At 37.9% G+C, this 23,864-nt stretch overlaps 1 pseudogene; it reads left to right on the plus strand.

Moving 5' to 3' along the window:
* LOC149163308 (putative alpha-glucosidase Os06g0675700) overlaps positions 1-23,864 on the plus strand; it is a 93,145-nt pseudogene that overhangs the window by 50,311 nt on the left and 18,970 nt on the right.

The raw sequence follows: 23,864 nt of genomic DNA on the forward strand, positions 1-23,864 counted from the left end.
AGGAAAAATATTCGATACCCAAGCTGTTAAGGGAATTGGATAAATGAAACCTACTCGAAGTAATTTCTCAACTTTTTCTTTAATAGCAGCAGCTTTTCACGGATGTATCTGACGCAAATGTTGCCAGACAGGTTTAGCATCTAGGTAAGTTTTGATTTCATGAACAACAATTGTTGGATTGATTCCTGGCATCTCTTCGTATGACCAGGCAAACACGTCATGGAATTCTTGAAATAGGGCTTTATAAGTTTGGAGTTCACTGTTCGTACAGGAAGCACCTATATGAATGTTTTCAACAATTCCAGGTTTAATTGAAATGTCAATAGGAACCGTTCGATAAATATTTCCCAAATTTAACTCAGAATCTGGATATTGCAATGGATTCTGTGGTTCTTTGACATAATCAGTAGTAAAAATAGATGAAAAATCAATTTCAGAATGATCAAGCTCAGGTAAGAACGAAGATTGATGATGAAGATCTTCCCATGGTAAATCATCAACAGACAAAATTTCATGAATCTGCTCTTCTGTATGAACAAACTCGGAAAACGTTGTTGAATCTGAGGTTGATATTGAAAGTGATTCTCCATGGACCACATTCATTAGATCAATTTTGGTTGAAGAAGGGTCGGAAAATGACTGTACAGCCTGATATGCAATTTCATAGGGACTCAAAGGCATCGCATCACCGAATGAATCCACCTCAGATTCTGAAGGTATGATCCACGGATCATCCAAAACAATAGTGTTTGATGAAATCATATGAATGGTCGTAGTAGAAAGCGATATGTTAGGAGGAGGAAAAGAAAAAGTTCCTAGTGAACCAAAATCTTTAACCAATCCTACCCCAACATCCTTATAAGGGATAGTTGTTTTACCGACATGTTGGATACTTTCAGAAGAGGCTGGGTTAGATGAAAAATAAGTCAGCTCTTCTATGGTTATGATTTTTCCATTATGAGGAAACTTTATAAGCCGAAAGACCGATGAAACAACAACAGTCATAGCGTAAGACCAGCTGCGACCCAAAAGAAGGTTGTAATCTAGAGGGGCATCAACCACCTCCACATCTAGATTAACAGTTTTGCCTTCAACCCCTATAGGTAAATCTTGTAGAATGCCAAAAGGATGGAACCCACGGCCATCAAAAGCCTTTAGAATTGTCAGGGATTGATTGAGTGTAGGAGAACTAAGTGATCTCCAACACTGGATCGACATAATACATGTAGATGCTCCCTCATCAATTATAGTCCTAAAGCAGGGTCTATTTTTTACTAACACTGGAATTTGGAAAGCCATTTTATGAGGTAAGAGAGGTGTACTATTCTCTAAATCAAAGATTATAAGGTTCGAGTCTTGAATATCAACAGCTCCTATAACCGACAAAAGTAATTTACGCTGTGTTGGGCATGATTACAGCACCTCCAAAGCCGACATTGCTGAAGGGGAAATAGCTAAGTCTTCAACAATGTTATAATTCTGAGCAGCTCTCACATGCGGATTGAAAGCTGACTTCCGAAGTATACCTTTAGCAGGCGGTTTGATTACTAAGTCTGGGTTAGGTTTCTCAATCTGTAGTGGATCAAAACCAGAAGGAGTTGAAGTTGATGGGTTTGAATTAGAAGATTCTACTTCCTTACCACCAACAGGACTTTTACTGCCATAATATTGTGATCACGTCGCAATCCTAACATGAGGCATCATCATTATGGGTTCTTCCAAGGCATTTAAGAAAGAATCAATCATCTTACTATCTTGACTAGGAAAAGGATCCTTCAAGACAGTAGGCATTTGAGAACCTTTAACGATTTTCACAACCTCAGCGTGATGAGGGCAGTCTCTTATAAAATGCTCTTCGTCACAAATGAGACAAGGATAGCGAGGTTTATGTTTCTCGTCAATAGATTTAGTTTCATCTGATTTCTCTTTCGAATTTTTTTATTTTTCTTCTTCCCTTTCTTTTTACCGTCGGATTTTGATTTGGTCGTAGATGATTCTACGACATGAATATCAGCAGGAATTTCAGCAGAAGAGTCTCCTGTCAGGAAATCTGGTAAAGTTATAATAGGAGAAGAATTCTTTAAATATCTCTTCTTACTTTTGGTGTTAACTGAACCAATCATACCGTCAGCGAGACCCTGAAGGAGCTGCAGTTATTTGATTTTGTTTCAGAAGGTTGGGGATTTTTTCGTGTAAAGTACTTGACTGCGTATAAACGAGGTCAAGGTACTGAGCTTGAGAAATTACTTTCTCTTCAGTAATAACTCCTACCTTAGCTACATCCTCAGTGATTCAAGGCAACAATGATTTAACAAACCATTCTGCTAAAATTTGATCCGGAATAAAAACTTTCACTAAATGTCATCGACGTTGCCATTCATGAATATGATCTAAAATATATGTGGACATTGACTGTTTTAATGAAGTTAATAATTCCGTGCCATTGTCATATCTGATAGGCAACTGAAAATGAGTTAAGAACAAAGTGGCTAACTGACTAAAATTATAAAAAGAAGCTCGCGATAACTCAATGTACCACTTGGCTGCAAGACCAATCAAAGTGCGTTGAAAAAGATGTAAGCGAATTGAATCATCTATAATGGAATCAGACGCGCACCAGAGGTGATAAGTCATCACATGGTTTGATGGATCCTCTCCTGATTTACCTTCAAACTTTGGGATATCACTGGGCAACTTATTGGGCATTGGCGGCCAAAACGGAAGATAATTAATCGGATCGTTCGTAAGGTGTTACAAATCAGGCAAGTCCAAAGTTGCAATAAATGGTAACTGATGGTTAGGGTCATGAAAACTCTGGGTAATTAGACTAGCCCCAGGAGGAGGATATCCAGGATAGCTTGGAATTGGAATCGCATTTGGGATATTATATCCTCCCAGAAAACCAGGATTAACCAAACCAAACTAGGGTTGTTGAGGTTGCTGATAAGTATATCCAGGATACAGTTGATACTGGAAAACTGGGCTTTGAACAGCAGGACCGAATTGGTACTGTCCCTGGTACAGTTGATAAGTGAATTGTGGTTGACTTGTGACAACCATACTTGGACCAAGTTGTCCTACAGGCATCTAAACCGAAGTCTAAATTGTAGGTCCGGACTGAGGTAAAGATGTTTGAGGATTTGATGTAGGAACAGTAGAAACTGGAGTTGTCGATACTCCAGAAGTAGGTGGGGTAGATTGAACAGAATCTGCAATAGTTGCAGCAGTCATTTGAGGCAGAGTTTGAGGTGAACTAGGCCCAAACTGATGAGCTACACCAGGTGCAGAAGTTTGAATAGTAGGCTGGACAGGTTGCTGGGTTGAACCAGAAACCAAAGGTTTTCCAAATTGAGATGACAACTGCACATTAGGTTGCAAAATCTGTTGAGTTTGAGATGGATCCCACACCATGTTCATTCCGGGGTATGGACCCATAGAAGGTTGAGCATAGGGCTGATAATTCATAGGTACATTTTCAGCTCCTTGTACAAATGATTGACTAGAAGGTGGTTGGAAACCTTGGGTTGGGTACTGACCTTGAGGTTGATAACCTTGAGGCACGTACTGAAACTGGGGTTGACCTTGAGGTATATATTGATACTGGGGTTGACCTTGAGGTATATATTGAGTCTAGGGTTGACCTTGAGGAATGTACTGTCTCGAAGGAATGTATTGTCCTTGAGGTTGCCCCCTAGGCAGTAACTGACTACCTTGAGGTTGCCCCCTAGGCAATAATTGAGTACCTTGAGGTTGCCCCCCGGGCGGTAACTGACTACCTTAAGGTTGCGGATTTGGAATAGTACTAGACATCATAAGAATTTCTTCTACGCTCAACAGTTGAGTTCTGTTATTACCAGTTGATATCCCATGTTCAATGGGTTGAGGAGATGCTCCCGAAAAAGTACCAGTGAGTGACTGATACCCAGAAGGAATAGAAGGACCGCCATATAAAAATGCTTCTGGTGATTGGGAAAATATGGATGACTGTCTCAATATATTCAAATGAGGATAATAACCTCTAGGTGTTGGATGAAAAGGAATTCGAGGTGGTGAAAAACTAAGACCCAAATTTTCTAAAAAGTTGGTCAATGAGAGGTACCAAGCATCCCTCCTAAGTGGACTGTAGAAAATTGATTCACGCTCCCTAAGTTCTAAAGTTGGTTGATTTTCAGTGAGACTTATATCTTCTTCTGGACTAAGAAGTTCTTCAATAGAAATAAGTCCCGAAGGAAGATTTTGGGTAATGATCCTTCCTACCTGGGTGAACCAGGACCACTGGAAGTTGGAGAAGCAAATTCTGAGGATGGAGTGGTAGCAGGTTTAGTTTTAGGCTCAGAAATTTTAGGTTCTTCGGCTAATTGACTAGTAGAAGAAATACTACTAGTAACTTCGAAAAATGAAATTGGTTCAGAAATATACTCTGTTGCTTGAACTTGATAATGAGGATGCACAACTAAAGAATATTCTCTATCTTCCAGTGACCCAACTCTACTATCACTAGGAGTTACAAGAGCTCGTAGCCCTTCAAGCTGGCTTGGTGAATACTCGGGAGGTTGCCTCTGAAGTTTACGGGATTGTCTCGGTAATTCAGCCACGATTAAATATTTTAATTACTTCACATGCAAACAAAGAAAATCTCAATAAAACCACCTAAAGTCTCTAAAGAAACAAACAATTGAATCACACACCTAAAAAATCTAAGAGTTCAAACCACACACAAACAGTAAATTTTTGTACGAAAAACACTAGTTGGTGATGAAATCCAATGTCGCAGAATTCAATACAGAAAGGGCGGTTGGAACAGTTACCCCAACAACCTGCTTAATGAAACAGACTGGCACAAGTTTCTTCACAAAACCGTCTCGAGTGAAGAGAACCCCCCAGAGAATCCAAGTGAGTCTAGTCGATGTCTGCCCCAGGTACAGTGGGATCTTCCCTCCACCGTCACCTTAGGAAAGAATCCTATAGATAATAGCCACTAAGGTTACCAATAGAAACAAATATACCTACGGGAACAGTCTACGATCTGATACACACGCAAGGGCAGAGTAACAAAGCTCAATCCCCTTGAAGGATCCTTGACATAATCCAAGGTTTACCAACAAGTGACCCCAGGCTCCTCGACAATGGTCAATCCGAGGTTTACCATTTTTAATACGTGTATATATGCTATTGTTCCCAATGAGGAAGGATTGATTACCCCACTGGTTCAGATATGATTTCATGCTTGACTCCTTTAAGAGGAGCTTCCCAGAGCATAGATGTAACAATTGGAATTTATTTCCTACCGCAAGATATAGTTACTTGTTTGTTTTAACTATCTTGGAGAGTTAATTACTCCCTACACCAAGATACTAGGCTAAGCTATGTTGGTGATAAGAGCCCTAAAAACAAAAATATTGCTAGATCAATTTTACTTTAAGCGTTATTTTTATAGGTTGTTTCTTAAGTCAATAGGAATGGAGATGAAACTTTATGGTGTGAAGACTCGACTCCAAAACACTAAAAATGCACCTAAGATGATAAACAATTATTTTTCTTCAATGAATTTCTAGCTAAAGAAAGAGTTGAGAATGCAATTCTTTGAAAAACAAATCTTTCTTCAACATATAAACGAAAAGAAAATCTTTTTGTCTTTTTCAATAAACTCAAAACGAGACTACAAATTTTTCTCACGAAAAAATCCCTTTCTTTTTCAACACTCAAAAACTACAGAAAACAATTTCTTTCAAAAGAGATTCTAAAATTTCTAGAAAACACTCAGAACTATAAAAAACTATGCTTGAGATCTAAAAATTTCTAAAACCTAATTGAAGCAAAAAGCTTTAAAAATTTCTTTTTGAGGACGTTTTACCTAGTTATTCAGCAAACTAAGGACTAATTCGTTCAGAATAACAAATTAATCAAAAAACACCCAGCTATGTTTTCTTTTTTAAAAAATGAAATTCAAAACTTTCCAACAAGTTCGTTCAAAGCTTTGCTAAGAGAAAACGAGATCGATTTCTCAACAAGGGCAGATTTCACAAATCAGTCAGACTCATCAAGAAGACCAAAAATACCAGGGTAATCTGAGGTTTCTTAGGCTTCTAATCTCTGAGTTACTACAAAGACCAAGAAAAAATCAAACCAAGCACGTAAAACTTCTAGAAAATCACCTAAAACCAAAATGCCAATGGAATTCACTTACAAGAAATTTTTGACAGGACACATGCAAATCTGGGCAAAGGCTAAAAAACATAAACAAATCCTAAGCATAACTGGATGAAAAGATTTTAGCTTTTTCGAAAATTTGACAGGGTCCGCAGGCCTCTGGTATATCCAGATGCGGTACCACTCTGTGTAGTAAAGTAACAGTGCGCGGATGTACGCACTGTGTTACAAACAGAATGTGCGGTCCTCTTTCAAAAATGTGAAAAAAAAAAAAAAAAAATCAGAATCTAAAACCTACCCAATCCCACATACATCAGGCAAAAATCAGAAACAAGAAAAAGCTTCTCAAGTCAAAGTAAAAGTAAAGGCAAAAACCAAAATTCAAGTCCCCAGCGGAGTCGTCAATTTTTTGGCCGGATAAATCATTCTTGCGGACAAGACCGATCTCCCTAGTATCAACAGATATCTAGCGACAAGCAGAATAAGAAAATCTACCCTTTTCTAAATATATTGCGATTTATAAATAAAAACCAAGAGGTGTTTTAGACCCTACCTTAAGTCCAACGCCAGTTTGTGGCAGCCACGCTTCAACCGTCCGAACAAGTTTCCTTTTAAGAACCTGCAATCACAAACAAGCACACATCAAATAACACCTGCATAGCTAATATAATAAATCATATTCATTATGGTGATCAAGGAATCCATGAAATAAACCATAATAGACAACTTATTGAGAAAAATAAACTTGATTGTATTAACATTGAAAATAATAAGAACTTTACAACCTTTGGTGCCTTGATGTTGTACAATCTCCTCCCAGGGTCCAAGAAATAATCTCCTCTACTTTGACAATCCTCACACTCTTCCCAATGAGATCAAAAAGATATGTAATCTCTCCTCTCAAGCTCAATTAGGAAGACTAAATTCCAACATCATTTACCCTAAAAAATATTCAGCTTTTAACCTCCTCAATAACTATCCCAATGCCTCATTTTATAGTGCAAAGGAAGGAGGTTACAGGTCCACCTATGAGGGGATAGAGTCCTCCTTCAAAGGGATAAGCTCCTCACATCAAGGGGTTAGGTCCTTTAGGTATGGGATGCATGCACCTTAAAGGAGCAAACTTGCCACCTCAAGATTCCCTCTAGAAGCTTCCAGAAATAACCCAAAGTGAGTTTTTAATAATGCACTTGTGCCTTTTTTACTTTTACAGGGGTCCGCACCCATTACATAGAAACAGAGCGGTCAAGTACGCAGGAGTCATGACCAATAGGTACGGGACCGCAAGTAATGCTAAAAGAAAGTGCGGAACCAGAGTTTTAGAGATTTTTAAGGGCTTTCTCTTATTTTTCAAGGCTTGACATGAAGAACTGAGCTTTAAGACTTGCAAAGGAGGAAAGTGTGAGTGGTGATAGACTCACACTGATTCCATAATGTCATGGTGACAATATTTTGTGCAACAGTTTCATAACATTTGGTTTCAGAGCTTCGGATTCTAGGGTTTCGCTACTCCAAACAGGTCATCGTGACATTTTCACTATAATGTTTTTTCTGCGATGTTTCAGAAGCTAAAAAAAAATACCCATTTGAGAAGAGATCGTGCTGAATCTCGGGTCCAAATTTTAGAGCTTTTCGTGCTATATTTACAGAGATATGATTTGAGGAAGTTGGTCTTTTTGCAGACTCCTAAATTACATTCCAAACAGGTGACCTGGGAAAAATCGTCATAACTTTCTCTCTAAGCATCAGATTGAAATCTCATAAGAAGGTACAAAAAGAGGACAGACTGTAGTTTCTTGTATATATTTTTTAGAGCCAAAGGTTGAAACAGTGACTCGTGGCATGTCATACAAGTTAGCTCTACGGAACTAGTCTATAATCAGGTCAGCTTGGGATATTGTGCATAACTCTTCCTTGGAAAATCCAATTTGGATCAGACTGGTGGCATTGGAAAGAGAACATAGAGGGCTACTACAGGTCACAATTTTAGAAATGGAAGATCGGAAATTGCAGAGATACATCAGGTTCAATATCAAGCTTCTACAAAGTGAAAAAAGGTATGTAGTTTTCTTTTAAATTTTTGCACAAGATTGGTTTGAAAAATTAGTTTGAATTGGTAATTGATGCCCTGACGAAAGAAAATGCAAACACCTAGTAAGCAACCTGAAAGCTCTAACATGACTCATGAAAAAAAGGAAGAAATGCAACATGATATATCAAAATTACGAGACCAAGTGCAACAAGTGTCACTTGCACAAAAAGCAACAGAATCTAAGATGGATGGTTTAAGGAAAGATGTAGAAGCTAAGATGGATGGTTTAAAGAAAGGTGTAGAAGCTAAGATGGATTGTTTAAATAAAGGCGTAGAAGCTAAGATGGATGGCATGGAAGCTAAGATGAATGGCATGGATGCTAAAATTGATGGCATGGATGATAAGATGGAAGAATTGAAGATAAATATGAATAAGTTGCTACAAGAAATGGTCACTAATGGTGAAAGGGTAGTAAAGGAAACTCATGATGAGAACAAAAGAAATGTTAATCATGATTCCATAGACTCTAATGTTGGATTGAAGACCCACCATCTTCCAAAAACCGATATGAGGAAGTTTGATGGCAAGGATCACGCAACATGGATATTACAGATGGAGCAATTTTTCAATCTCAATAATGTGCAAAACACACAAAAGATACGTATTGCAACTTTATATTTGGAACCAAATCAGTTTGTATGGGATCAATGGCTTTGCTCTCGTAAACAAATTATCACTTGGGCAATTTTTGCAAAAGAATTGACAACACATTATGAGGATACAAAAAGCAACACTTTTTTTACCCAATTGAAAAGTCTCAAACAAAAGGGTTCAATAATGGAGCACATTGAGGAGTTCCAAAAATTGAACATAAGGGTAAAAAATATTCCAGAGGAGCATAGGATTGATGTGTTCATAGGGACTTTAAAGGATAATATCCAACATGATGTTCACCTTTGGGAACCTGATTCATTAGAGAAGGCATTCAGGTTAGCAAGAAAAATGGAAAACAAAATTATGGCAACCAAGAAGCATACGACTCACAACTATAAAGATGGAAGTGTTGTTGCCCCTAGTCTTCCACAACCTATAAGGTTGAAACCACAGCAATTGGAAGAAAAAAGAGCAAAAGGGCTTTGTTACAGTTGTGATAGCAAATACACTAAAGGTCATAAGTGTGCTGAGAAGAAATTATTCTACATAGATTGTGAAGAGGAAGAAGAAAAGGAGAAAGAAAGGTCAAAAGAAGAGGATATACTCCAGGAAAAAAGCCTAGATAAAGAAGAAATGAATCTGACCATATCTTGTAATGCATTGGAAGGAATTACCACTCCTCAGACCATCAAGATAGAAGGACAAATCAAGAAGAAAAAGGTAATAGTGTTGATTGATTTAGGAAGTACCCACAATTTTATTCATTGTAAGGTAGCAAAAGAATTGAATTGTTTCTTATATCCATCACTAGAGTGTCAAGTGATGGTTACAAATGAAGGAACAATAAATTGCTCTGGAAAGTTCCATAATATCAAGCTATCCATGGGATAATATGTATTGACTAGCCCAATGCTTTCCATTCCAATGGGAGGTGCTGATGTTGTACTAGGAGTCTAATGGCTACAATCCTTGGGTACAATTGCTTTTAATTTTCAAGAACTTTCATGAAATTTTCTGTGGAAGGAAAGGAAGTTGAACTAAGGGGTATTGCAGGGAAACTGGGAAAGATAATCATCTCTAATGGTATGACAAAGCTTCTAAAAAAGGAACAAAGAGGTGTAATTGCACAATTATGTTCGCTAGATGTTTCCACATTGGAATCATCTATTTCTCTAGATCTCCAAAAAGTCTTGGACAATCATTCCAAGGTATTTGAGACTCCCAAAGGTCTCCCACCTATTCGTGATCATGATCATGCTATTCATCTGATTCCAGGAAGTGTTCCTCCAAACATCATGACATACAGATATCCCTATGCCCAAAAGAGTGAAATTGAATGTATGGTTGCAGAAATGCTAGAGGCTGGTATAATTCAACCGAGTCAAATTTCTTTCTCTACTCCAGTAGTATTGGTGCACAAGAAGGATGGATCATGTCGCATGTGTCCAGAGTATAGGGATCTCAACAAGATCACTATTAAAGATAAGTTTCCCATTCCTATCATTGATGAATTACTGGATGAATTGCATGGATCAATTTACTTCACCAAGTTGGATCTTCATTCAAGATATCATCAAATCAGAATGAAGACTGAAGACATTTCGAAAATAGTGTTTAGAACTCATGAGGGTCATTATGAATTTTTGGTCATGCCTTTTGGCCTTACCAATGCACCTTCAACATTTCAAGGTTTGATGAATTCCATTTTCAAACCATTCCTTAGAAAATTTGTGTTAGTATTTTTTGATGATATACTAATCTACAACAAGTCTTGGAAGGATCATGTTGAACATGTTGATAGGGTGCTACAACTATTTGAGGAGAAACAATTATATGCAAAAAGATCCAAATGTTTCTTTGGAGTATACGAGGTGGAATATCTGGGTCATATTGTATCTCATGAAGGAGTTAAGGTAGACCCTAGCAAAATTAAAGCCATTAAGGAATGGAAAATCCCCACATCCATAAAGCATCTGTGAGTATTTCTTGGGTTGACAGGATATTATCACAAGTTTGTTAAGAATTATGGGAGAATAACAACACCTCTAACAACATTATTGAAGAAAGATGCATTTTCATGGACTCCAGAAGCAACAAAGGCCTTTCAGCATCTTAAAGAGGCAATGTGCTAAGCACCGGTCTTAGCTACACCAGACTTCACAAAAACTTTTATTGTGGAATGTTAATGCAAGATGAAAGACCCATTGCTTTTGAAAGTCATCCAATCAAGGGAAAGTTTTTACACAAAGCTATTTATGAGAAGGAAATGTTGGCAATACTCCTTGCACTTAAGAAATGGCGACCCTACCTAATGGGAAGACACTTCAAGGTAAAAACGGATCATGATAGCCTTAAATACTTTTTAGAACAAAGATTATCCTCTGAAGAGCAACAAAAGTGGGTCACAAAGATGTTGGGTTATGACTTTGAAATCATCTACAAAAAAGGGAAGCAAAATGTGGTGGCAGATGCACTCTCAAGAAAGGATGAGGATGTGGAAGCATTGTTGTGTGCCATTTCTATTATCCAACCAGATTGGATAAACGAAGCAAGGGAGGAATGGAAGAATGACGAAGAAGTGTGGGCACTTATTCGAAAGTTACAACAAGACTCCAGTACATCTGATACATTTAGCTGGAAAAATGATTCGTTATGGTACAAAGATCGCTTATACCTCTGTAAGAATTCCCAGCTAAAACAAAATATTCTTATGGAATTGCACACTTCTCCCTTAAGAGGCCACTTAGGATTTTTAAAAACTTACCATAGGGTTAAGAAGGAATTTTTTTGGGAGGGCCTTAAATCAGATATTCAAAATTTTGTGGCAAAATGTTTTGTTTTCCAACAAAATAAAGTTGAAACAATTAAGACACCGGGTCTATTACAACCTTTATCCATTCCAAGCCAACGTTGGGAGGAGGTTTCAATGGATTTTATCGTAGGTTTAAGCAAGTCTGAGGGAAAGACTGTCATCCTGGTGGTAGTTGACAGACTTACCAAGTATGCACACTTTTGTGCATTATCACATCCATTTAAAGCCAGTATAGTTTCTACTACATTTATGGAAAAAATTCAAAAGCTACATGGAAACCCAAAGATTATTGTAAGTGACAGAGATCCCATTTTCACTGGAAATTTTTGGACATAATTATTTTCTTGTCTTGGTACTCAGTTAGCTCATAGCTCATCTTATCATCCTCAATCTGATGGGCAAACTGAGATAGTAAACAAATGTTTGGAAGGATATCTTCGTTGCTTTGTATCTAATAAACATACACAATGGGTCAAATGGTTGCCTCTGGCTGAATGGTGGTATAACACTTCCTTCCATACAGCAACAAAAATTACCCCATTTATGGCACTTTATGGATATCAGCCACCATCCATCACATCATATTTAAGAGAAAATTCTAAGGTTCAAGTAGTGGAACATCACATCAAAAATCAAAAACAGGTCCTCCAACTCTTAAAGTATAACCTCTTTGTTGGCACAAAATAGAATGAAACAACAGGCAGATCAACATCGCAGTGAAAGAAGTTTTAATGTAGGTGATTGGGTATTCCTATGGCTACAACCATATAAGCAAATTTCCCTCAAGAAAGCTAAGAAGGATAATAAATTATCACCAAAGTATTATGGTCCATACAAGGTGTTGCAAAAGATTGGTACTATGGCATACAAATTGGAGCTTCCTGTAGCTTCTCGATTGCACCCAGTTTTCCATGTTTCATGTTTAAATAAGGTTATAGGCGACAAGCTCCCAGTTCAAACAGCATTGCCAGAACTTGACGAGGAAGGAAAAATTATATTGGAACCAAAAGCAGTCACAGAAGCAAGAACTCGACAGTTATGAAATCGATCAATTTTGGAGTATCTTATCAAGTGGAAGAACTTATCTGCTGAAGATTCCACATGGGAGGATGAGAATTTTATACAAAAGCATCCAGAACTACTCAAGCATTGAGGACAACACTTTTTTGAAGGAGAGGGGCATGTTGGGTCCCTATAATACTAGTGATTACCCCATTACTATTGTACTTGTATCCTTTATTAATATTGTTGTTCCCCTATTGTCCGCATATTGTTATTATTGTGCCCCATAGAATCCCCTTATTGTTATTTTTGTGGCTTCATATTATTATTGTTAGTTCGGCTGGGTTATATTGTGACTCCTTAGACTCCTATATATAGAAAGGAGGTTTTGTGATTTGAATCATCCAAGAATTGCTCATTTGTGTAATGTAAAGGAGGTTGCCCCCTCGAAGAGGCTAAATTCTAAGGCATTGATCTCTCTTTTCTATCTTTTTGTGAGCTGGTTTCATAACACTTCCATTGAGCGATGGACTATTTTCAACATTCCCGCGTCAACTAAAATAAGATTTTTCAATACATTAAACATTGACACCTTCAGATTTTCTACTTTGATAAGAACATGAAAATCATCTCAGAGGTAGTATGTTTTGATGGGATTTTCTCACAATCAACAACATCATTAATTTTTCTTCCAAATGATATTTATAGGCAATGTTTGAAAGGGATCTCAATTATAGATCCAATCTAGACATAAACCATTATTTTGATGGCAAAATATGTTCAACCTTTCTAAGACATGTAATATGTATTTTGGTATACACTGACATCTTTGATTGTCAGTCATAATTACAAATGTAAAAATATGATCAAAGGAATTAATTCATCCCCTAAGGTTAAAATGCCCATAGGTATGAATAGGAAGTTGGGGTCAATTATAAGTATTGGGTAATTTTGATGGGTGAGTACCTAGTAAACCCTATTGTGATAACTTAATTGAACAAAAGAACTTGTGACTAATGGCTCTCACCATTAGAGGAATCTAGCCCGTGAAATCTTTTCACCAGTAATTGCTCTCACCATTAGAGGATTCTATCATGTGAAAACTTGTGACAGGTGGTTTGTACTACTTGACATAATTTAATGTTCCTGTAGTTTAAAGGAAATATCTTCAGCAATATTATTAATAATTTTGGGTTGTGTTATATTCTTTCCACGACTAACCTACGTAGTGAACCAGGGGGGGGGGGGGGGGGGAGCCCCCCCTTCGTTGCGCTGATTGTGTAGCGGGGGGGTCATAGGGGGGGCAAGTAGCCCCCCTCTACGGGGTCCAGGGCAGTGCCCCAGGGAAATTTTTTTTTTGGACCCTATATTAGGTTGGGCGAACCTACCTATGGTTTTCGGTCCATGGTTTTTTGGATGCGATGGTTTTCGGTCCATGGTATTGGATGCTTTGGCATGTATAAATATGTATTGTAACATTGAAAGGAATATAATGAAAAATCAAGCTGGTAGTCCCGGTTTTGGGATCCAGGGGAAAATCTCTGTGTATATGTTTTTTATGTGTTATGCTCTCGCATTGTTTATTTTCTGTTTTTTAGAATTCATATGCAGGTAATTTCTGTATAGGGTTGAAACCTACATTTGGTATCAGAGTTGTTTTGGCTTCAAGGGGACGCCTTTGTTGCTGAGGGGTTTCACTCGGGCCTGTGGTAGACCCTGTTCAGTGGGAGATCTGTGAGATCGATTCTGGTGGTGAAAGAAGATGGTGAGCAGCAGAAAGATAGAGATCGAGAAGTTCAATGGTCAGAGTTTTGAGTTGTGGAAACTCAAGATGGAGGATTTGTTGGTGGATAAATATCAGTGGATCGCGGTAGATCCAGGTACTAAACCAACGGGAGTGACTGATGAAGAATGGAAGAAGTTGGATTGGAAGGCAAAGAGCACAATACAATTGTGTGTCTCAGATTTAGTATTGTTGAATGTATCAGGGGAAGCTACGGCAAAGGCTTTGTGGGACAAGTTAGGGACTTTGTACCAATCTAAGTCTCTGGTGAATAAATTGTTCCTACGGAAAAAGCTGTATAACCTGAGGATGAAAGATGGAGACTCGGTGACAGAGCATCTGAACGCATTTAACACTGTGGTAAGTCAGTTAGCGTCTGTTGATATTAAAATTTCAGATGAAGATAAGTGCATCAGTTTGTTGTGTTCTCTACCAGATTCGTGGGATAGTCTGGTTATTGCAATAGGTAGCAATGCAACTGCTTTGCAGTTTGATGAAATAGTCTCAGCCTTGCTGACAGAGAAGATGAGACGGAAAAATATGGAGAGCCAAAATGGTGATGCCTTGTCTGTACAAGGACGATCCCAGAATAGAAACAAAAATAAGTCATCGAGTGGAAGATCTAAATCTAGAGGGAGATCTAAATCTCCAGGAAAACCTGTAAAGGTGGTGTGCTGGAAATGCGGAAAGGAAGGGAACTTCAAAAGGGACTGTAAATCTAAAGATCCTGATAAATGAAAGGCATCTGATGATGCTCCTTCTGCACAGGTGAAAACCTCCTCAAATGAAGGTGGGGATGTGTACTTGGCTTCTTCAAGTAAACATGTAGATCATGAGGCATGGTTGATTGACTCAGGTTCATCCTTTCACTTCACTCCCCATAGAGAGTGGTTCTGCGAGTATGAGAAATACGATGGTGGTGATGTCTTCTTAGGAGATGATAGGAAGGCTAGAATCATTGGTCGCAGAAAAGTAAAGTTGAAGTTGCAAGGTGGAAGGGTTAGAACACTTCCGAGTGTTCTGCATATTCCTGCATTGGCCAGAAATATGATTTCTATAAGCAAGTTGGATGATGCAGGTTTAAAAATAGTGTTCGAGAAGGATACCTACAAGATGGTTCAGGAGCACTGGTATTGATGCGGGGAGTTTGGACTGGAACTCTGTACAAGCTACAAGGTAGCACTGTTGTTGATGGGTGCAACAGTTTTGTGGTTCCTGAAAGTGGAGCTGAAAATCTAGTGGTCTCTGTAGAGAAGACCATGCTGTGGCATCAAAGGCTTAGACATATTGGAGAGAAGGGCCTTCGAATACTTCATGGTAAAGGTATGGCAGAAGGTATGAGTAATAGCTCTCTAGATTTTGATTTCTGTGAAAATTGTGTATATGGGAAGCAGAATAGGGTGAGTTTCCCCTCTGGTGCTAAGAGGGTGAAATAGATATTAGAGCTTGTGCATAGTGATGTGTTTGGACCTGTGAAGGTTCCACTGGGTAAGCCTGTGTACTATGTATCATTTATAGATGACTTCTCAAGGAATTCATGGATATATTTCCTTAAGAAGAAATCTGAAGTCTTTGACAGGTTTAAAGAATTTAAGGCTCTGGTGGAATATCAGACATAGAAGAAGATAAAGGTGCTGAGGATAGATAATGGTGGAGATTTTTACAGCAAGGAATTTGAAGAATTCTGTAAGAAGTGTGGTATAGCATGGCAGAAGACTACTCTATATACACCTCAGCAAAATGGAGTCGCAGAAAGAATGAACAAGACGTTGATAGAAAGGGTAAGAAGCATGCTTAGTGGTGCCGGGTTAGGACATGAATTCTGGGCAGAGGCAGTGGATACTGCATGTTACTTGGTCAACAGGTCACCTTCATCATCGTTGGAGGATAAGACTCCACAAGAAGTATGGATTGGTAAGAAACCCTCTCTTTCACATCTGAGGGTATTTGGATGTGATGCATATGTACATGTTCCAAAGGAGAAACGAACCAACTTGGATAGTAAGTCTGAAAAGTGCATCTTTATTGGGTATAAGTATGGTTTAAAGGGTTATAATCTTTGGAACCCAGTCACACGGAAGGTTGTGTACAACCGAGATGTGGTGTTCAGAGAGGTAAAAGATATTATTAAACATGAAGTCCAACCAAAGATAGAGTTTGAGCTAAAGGAGAAAGAATTAGACTCTGCAGCAGAGGAGGAATCATAAGATGAAGAGCCACAAACTTCGACTGTGAGAAGATCAGTTCGAGAAAGAAGGCAGCCAGAAAGGTATAGTCCTTCTGCTTTCTGTTCAAATTTTTCTTTGTCTATTACTAATGATGAGCCCAGAACTGTGAAGGAAGCAGTAGATTCAGAGGATGGAAAACTCTGGAAAGAGGCCATGGTTGATGAAATGGCATCTTTGCACAAAAATGAGGCTTGGGATCTGGTGGAGTTGTCGGCTGGAAGGAAACCCATTGGCAGCAAATGGGTGTTCAAAAAGAAGACAAATGCAGAAGGGAACGTGGAGAAACACAAAGCTCAGTTGGTAGCAAAAGGTTATTCCCAGGTGCCGGGAATTGATTTTGGTGATATTTTTTCTCCTGTTGCCAAGGTAACTTCTATTAGGTTACTTTTATTTGTTGCTGCTGCTTTTGATTTTGAGGTAGAACAGATGGATGTGAAGACAACATTTATTCACGGGGATTTGGAAGAGGAAATCTACATGAAGCAACCTGAAGGTTTTTCAGTGAAGGGTAAGAAAGAACTGGTATGCAAGTTAAAGAAGTCTTTGTATGGGTTAAAACAGTCACAAAGGATGTGGTATCAGAAATTTGATACATTTATACGGGGACTTGGCTTCACCAAAAGCAAAGCAGATCACTGTGTGTATTTTAAATTAATTGGTGACCGTGTTATTTATCTGGTCTTTTATGTGGATGATATGTTGCTGGTTGGAAATGACAAAGAAATTATCCAAGATTTGAAGACCCAATTATCCTCCAAATTCGACATGAAAGATCTTGGTGCTGCAAACTATATTTTGGGCATGGAAATTAAAAGAGATCGGGCAAAGAGGAAGCTCTGGTTAAACCAGAGGAAGTATGTCGAGACAATACTGCAGAGGTTTAATATGCAGGATAGTAAACCGGTGAAGGTTCCTATTCCTGTAGGTGTGAGATTATCTGCTGAACAGTGTCCCAAGACACAAGAAGAGGAAGAGGACATGTCCCATGTTCCATATGCGAGTGCAGTCGGTAGCCTGATGTATGCAATGGTCTATACTAGACCCGACATTACACATGCAGTGGGAGTATTGAGCAGGTTTACGTCAAAACCAGGGAAGGAGCACTGGACAGCAGTGAAGCGGGTTTTCAGGTATTTGCGTGGCACTAGTGATTATGGTTTGTGCTACCAAGGAAGACCAGGATTGGACAGAGTGTTGGATATTCATGGCTTTGTTGATGCAGACTGGGCTGGAGATCTAGATCAGAGAAGATCTACAAGTGGGTATGTGTTTAACCTATTTGGAGGTGCAGTCAGTTGGATGAGTAAGAAACAATCTGTAGTGGCACTATCAACTACAGAGGCAGAATACATGGCAACCACTCATGCAAGCAAGGAAGCAGTTTGGTTGCAGAGATTGTGTTCAAGTATGGGGTTAGTACAGGGAGCTATAAGAATAGAATGTGACAGCCAAAGTGCAATTTTCTTGGCAAAGAACCCTGCTTATCATTCAAATATAAAGCACATTGATGTTCAGTATCACTTTGTGAGGGATATGATAGAAGACAAAAAGGTGTTGTTGGTAAAGGTGGACACTTTAAAGAATACTGCAGATGCATTGACAAAATCTGTGAGCTCTGAGAAGTTCTCTTGGTGTAGAGAAACAATGGGAATTTCAGGGCTGGAAAAATGACTAAGCTCTCCTGTGGCCCCCTGTGGAAAGAAAACAACAAGCAGGAGATTGTTGGGTTGTGTTATATTCTTTCCACGTCTAACCTATGTAGTGAACCAGGGGGTTAGAGGGGGGGCAGAGCCCCCCTTCGTTGCGCCGATTGCACAGCAGGGGGGTCACAGGGGGGCGACAATCCCCCCTATCCGTGGGGTTTGAGGGGGGCGGGCAGCCACCGTCTACGGGGTTCGGGGCAGCACCCTGGAATTTTTTTTTTGGACCCTATATTAGGTTGGGCGACCCTACCTATGGTTTTCGGTCCATGGTTTTTTGGACGCGATGGTTTTTGGTCCATGGTATTGGATGCTTCGACATGTATAAATATGTATTGTATCATTGAAAGGAATATAATGAAAAATCAAGCTGGTAGTCCCGGTTTTGGGATCCAGGGGAAAATCTCTGTGTATATGTGTTTTATGTGTTATGCTCTTGCATTGTTTATTTTCTGTGTTTTAGAATTCGTATGCAGGTAATTTCTGTACAGGGTTGAAACCTACAAATAACAAAGGTCCTAGAATACATGATTGAATTACAAAACAATTAAAGGAGATAATACTTTCTCTCACAAACTAATGACAACCTAAGTCTGAGTGGATGTTGATAGAGGAAAAACTAACTTTCCATTGTTTTGATAGGTAATGACCTTGAATATATGTGACTGCTTTGATTATGACACAACTAATTTTTATAACCAATGTGTTTTTAGATTTTCTATGATAGTCTCTAATGAATTTGCAATTCAACACATGGAGATCTTAAAATTTTAGCAGCATGAGAAAATTGATGCAATAGAGACTTCAAAATTTATTATCATTATATATTCAAGGGCAACCATAATTTGCACATAGCACTAAGGAAACGTATATCTCTCATAGTTGCATCACTTCAGTCTATCAAATTCCACATAAAAGTTACTTAGGTTGATTAGTTTAATATGACCATATTAAATATTTTCTCTTCAACCTCCAAGTCATGTCAGAAGCAGCTCAACAATCTTACCTATTGAAAAATCTTTGCACAAAAGAAATCCTACCAATGTTAAAATCCTTCATTTAGTAGAAAGCAGAAGCAAGCCATGAAGATAATTAAATCTGGGAAAAAAATACATGAATCAATAAGCTTGAGCTTCCAAGATCATTCAGTTGTTTATATTTTTCAACCAAATCACTGGCATTTGTCCAATCATTTGATTGGATTTAAACATAGTGTAAGTTCATAACCACATCCCAGAAAATACATAACCATTCTCCTCCAAGTTTTGAGTGATGTTTAATTTTTTTTGCCACTCAAACATTGGTGTAAAAGGCTCTGAGTAATGAAAATCATTTTGTGACTAAGTAATGTAAAGCCTTAGATTTACGTAAATATAAGTACAAGTAGACACAAAATTCATAGAATCTACAATAGACAATTTTCATTGAGATCCACTACTTTTTTAAACAAAATGAGTACAATTTTGACCTTGCCTTTCCATTTTTTGAAATATAGCCAAATTCCATTTTTTCTCTCTAAAGTTCCATGTAGAGCATCATTGCATTATTCTTACAACTTTGATAGAACCCTTTCATGTTCAACCAATCTTTAACTTGTAAGAACTTTTCCAAATACTTGTACATATAAACATAGTTTTGAAATAATAAATATGGAAGCATTTCTCACTTATAATTCACTTAAGTGGGAAACTTGTAATATGAAAACCAAGCAACAAAAATGATGTAATTGAGAAAAGAGAACACCACTAACTAACAAAAAAGGTATTGAAAAAATACGAGTTTATATAATTCCACTTATAAATAGAAATTAATTTAGCTCTCGTAGACTATTTGATCTTTGTGGGATGTTAAAAGAACTTCAATTCAGTAATTGATATATTTTAAAAGAAGAATAACATCTTATTGGTATTACTAGAGAAATAAGATTCATCTCAAAATTAGAATATTTTCCAACTCATTTTTATGGATCCAAACTAGTAGAAATAGATGCTACTTGAGTCCAAAACCAAAACCCTCAGTGAAGCTTGCCATTGAGTATTGTCCCTAAGCATATGTACACTCCAAATGCTTCTGGACACAGAAGTTTTCCATAAAACCTCTCTTTGATGACTGTCAAAGAAAAAACAACATTATAGAAAGCAAGAGGAATGAACACCTCTTAAGCATATGCACCTACAAGAACAAGGCACATAGATCTACCCTAAATAAGTTCAACCGAAAATTAACCTAAAAGAATAGTTCATAGTCAATATCACCAGTAGAAAATTCCTTCCTAACACTAGCTAACTTCTTATCCGAAAACAAGAAATCACACACCAATCTAAAACCTGTACAAAATGATTCAAAGCATCAACAAATAAACCAAAGAAATTGGCTGCAACATTTTTGGAATGAGAGGAAACCTCCCAATGGAAAGGCCACACTCAAAAACAAAAGAAAATACACCTTCCTCTAAGATATCATGGAGGTAGAAACTTATGTAGTGGCATCACATGTTACTTGCTAGAGGAAGGGGAATTCCATTGGAAATATGCACATATAGATTGTTGCTTAGTTTGTAGCAATGTGAACACCACTAGATGGGATGATCCCACTTGCAAAATAAATTCTTTTGGAACAGACAGACCACTGGGTAACAAAACTATGGCTGCTAGTGTAGTTCGCTATAATGATATCTTGGAGTATAATGATCATAATTTATATGGGTTATTAGAGGCTATTATGACAAGCACAACACTGAAAATAATACTAAACAAGAGGCCATTCATACTAACTCATTGCACCTTTCTTGAATCAGGGTTCCATGTCGTGCATTGGCAAAATGGGATGATCTCTAGTACTCCATACTTACAATGTTGATCCTCATATTGTCATATTTGTGGATTTTCACAAAACACAATGGAAGAGATTTGCAATAGGTGGATTAAATTGGGTTCCTTTTATCATTTTTCTAGAGATCACTCAATGAAGGGAACAAAGCACCAAGAGATTTACTTGTGGAAATCAGTCACAATGCCTACAAGGAAAGCATTAGGTCTAAGGTACGAATTTCATCCATATATTTACACATTGGCATTTCAAGCTCACACTAAACAATCTTCAACTGCAAGGCCTATATTCTTTACATTCCTTGAGGATCCTAATGCAATAGGAATCAACACCCAATTTCTATTGGCTAAAGGGGTCTTGGTGTAACACCCCACATTACATAGACACTTAATTTGGGTTACTATGTTTTACTTATTACTTTATCTTTTTACTTTATGACTTTGTCATCAATTACTTGGCACAAAACATTAAAGAATGATGGTTGGGAGGTGAGAACATATTTATTTTATAATTAATGAAAATTAAGATTTAAATTATTTTGACAAGAACTGAAAGAAATAGTTGTTAACCTCCTAAGACAGTTAAAGTGGTTACTCACATGTCTCCTCAAAAGAGGAATTCAAGGAAGGCCTAGGGGGTTGGAGAAGATAGGAAAAGGAAAAATACTTGATGGGTCAAGGGAGTAGGATATTTCTATCCAGAATTCCTTGAGCTGGGTGGAATAAACCAGTGGGAAAACCTTGAGTACAGTCAAAGAGGTATGTGACTTGAGGCTGGACAGTGAGTCTTGATGCCCAAGATACCTGAATGTAACAAACTCATATTACTCTTCGCAGGAGGAAGAGATTGGGGGAGAGTCTGGACGTAATTTCCAGACTCATGGATGGGTGGTGAGATCTTTCTGAAGAGGAATTATAGAACTACAAGGTGGTGAATAGATAATCATTCAAACTCATAACTTAATGATTGCTGAAATAATGATGCTATTAATGATTGATGAGTATTAGAATAATGATTCCACAGTGATTGATGAATAATAACAGATGAATTATTGTAAGGATTATGCCTATGCTAGGTGTTCCGGAATTGTCTGTTCTGTGTCATAAGATAGGACAAAACAACCTATATATTTAAACAAAGAACTGTTATTACTCTGCATATGAAACAACCTAGATATTTAAATAGAGCATTGTTACTATTCTTCATATCCAACAACCTATTTGAATAAAGTATGCATTTATAAAATATATGACAATCACAAGTAAAAAGCTTAGCATATTTTCCAAATAGTCACACGATGGGAGAATCAAAACTACATACATGAAAACTGTAAGGAAGGTTAAGAGTGAAGCTAATTATTTCTAAATTTAATAACTCGTAAAACTCATCACCAAATTCAATGTTCGAGCAATACTCAATTAGATTTCGGTAAGACAAGTTATTGCAGCCCCATACATTCATAAATTAACCAAAAATGATCCATGCATAGACTCCATGGAATCAGATGTATCCAAGAAAGACAAGCTTCAATGAAGGAATCCAAACAGAAAACGATAGAGTGATAAACCATGAAAGTGCTAATCACTGCCATCGACACCATATCCAAATCTCAAAAAGTTTACAAGCCAAATTATGCAGACCCATCATGAATTAGACAAGTATCGAACAATCAGCGGGGCCAAACATATATCAAACTGTGCCATGAGAAATGTGTTTCACTTTGGCTCATTTAGTGGCCAAAACATACATTAAATAACAAGCGTACAATTACAAAACATGGCCAGCTTGTAGCCTCTACCAAATCTTCACGCCTTCACCCAGAAAAGCTAGGGTAGTACCTAGTGAAGCAATCTCATGCATAGCAACAAAGAAAATGAAAATATCTGAGAGAGATAAGTCGCCATGTGGTTAAGGAGTAAAACCAACCTGCAAGCCAGAAGGTATTTACAGTACATGAGTATGATTCTTCTCACACCAACACACCAGCAAGGGGAGGGGTTTGATATGGGTTGGTACCTAAAATTCCAATGTAAACACTCTTAAAAAGAATCCCTTAACAAATTTAGTAGTCGCTCAGTTAGGAACATAAGACCAAAACCATGTTTAAACTATAGGCTTACCTCTCTGAGCACGAATATCTCCGCGTTCACCTCCATCCAGAGTGGCAAGCTAGCAGAAGCAAGAATTACTTGCACAGTAATACCAAATGAACATAAAATCTTGCCTGTGCACCTTCAAGATAGGGATGGAAACTTGATCCGGATTTAAACAGGAACGCAACAAATTACAGAGATAACCGTATACACAAAGATACAGTGGAAATAATACTTCATTTCATTAATGGAAAAATACTGAAATATGCTTACAACCAGAAATGGAAATAAACCAGCTAGGGCGATGGTAGCTTATCTCTGAGAAGAGATGTGATGGCTACATGCCTCTGAACTGTGTTACAATGAGGCTCGAAGGCCTATTTATTGTTGAGAAACAATGGAAAACCCTTAACATTCCAAAACCTAACCCTAGGAGATGAAATGCCAAACTGTGGGCCCCGTTTGGGGGTAAATTGGTACATCAACTTCCCGGGGTCGTAACTTTGGCATATGATCTCCATTTGACGCATACAATAGCTCATTAGAAAGATCTATCCGAGCACTATCATTGTTGGAATGG

Source organism: Pinus tabuliformis, chromosome 5_1 (assembly GCF_031772625.1).
Source record: "Pinus tabuliformis cultivar Carrire ecotype Pingquan chromosome 5_1, CPIR1, whole genome shotgun sequence".
In the NCBI taxonomy this organism is placed as follows: domain Eukaryota; kingdom Viridiplantae; phylum Streptophyta; class Pinopsida; order Pinales; family Pinaceae; genus Pinus; species Pinus tabuliformis.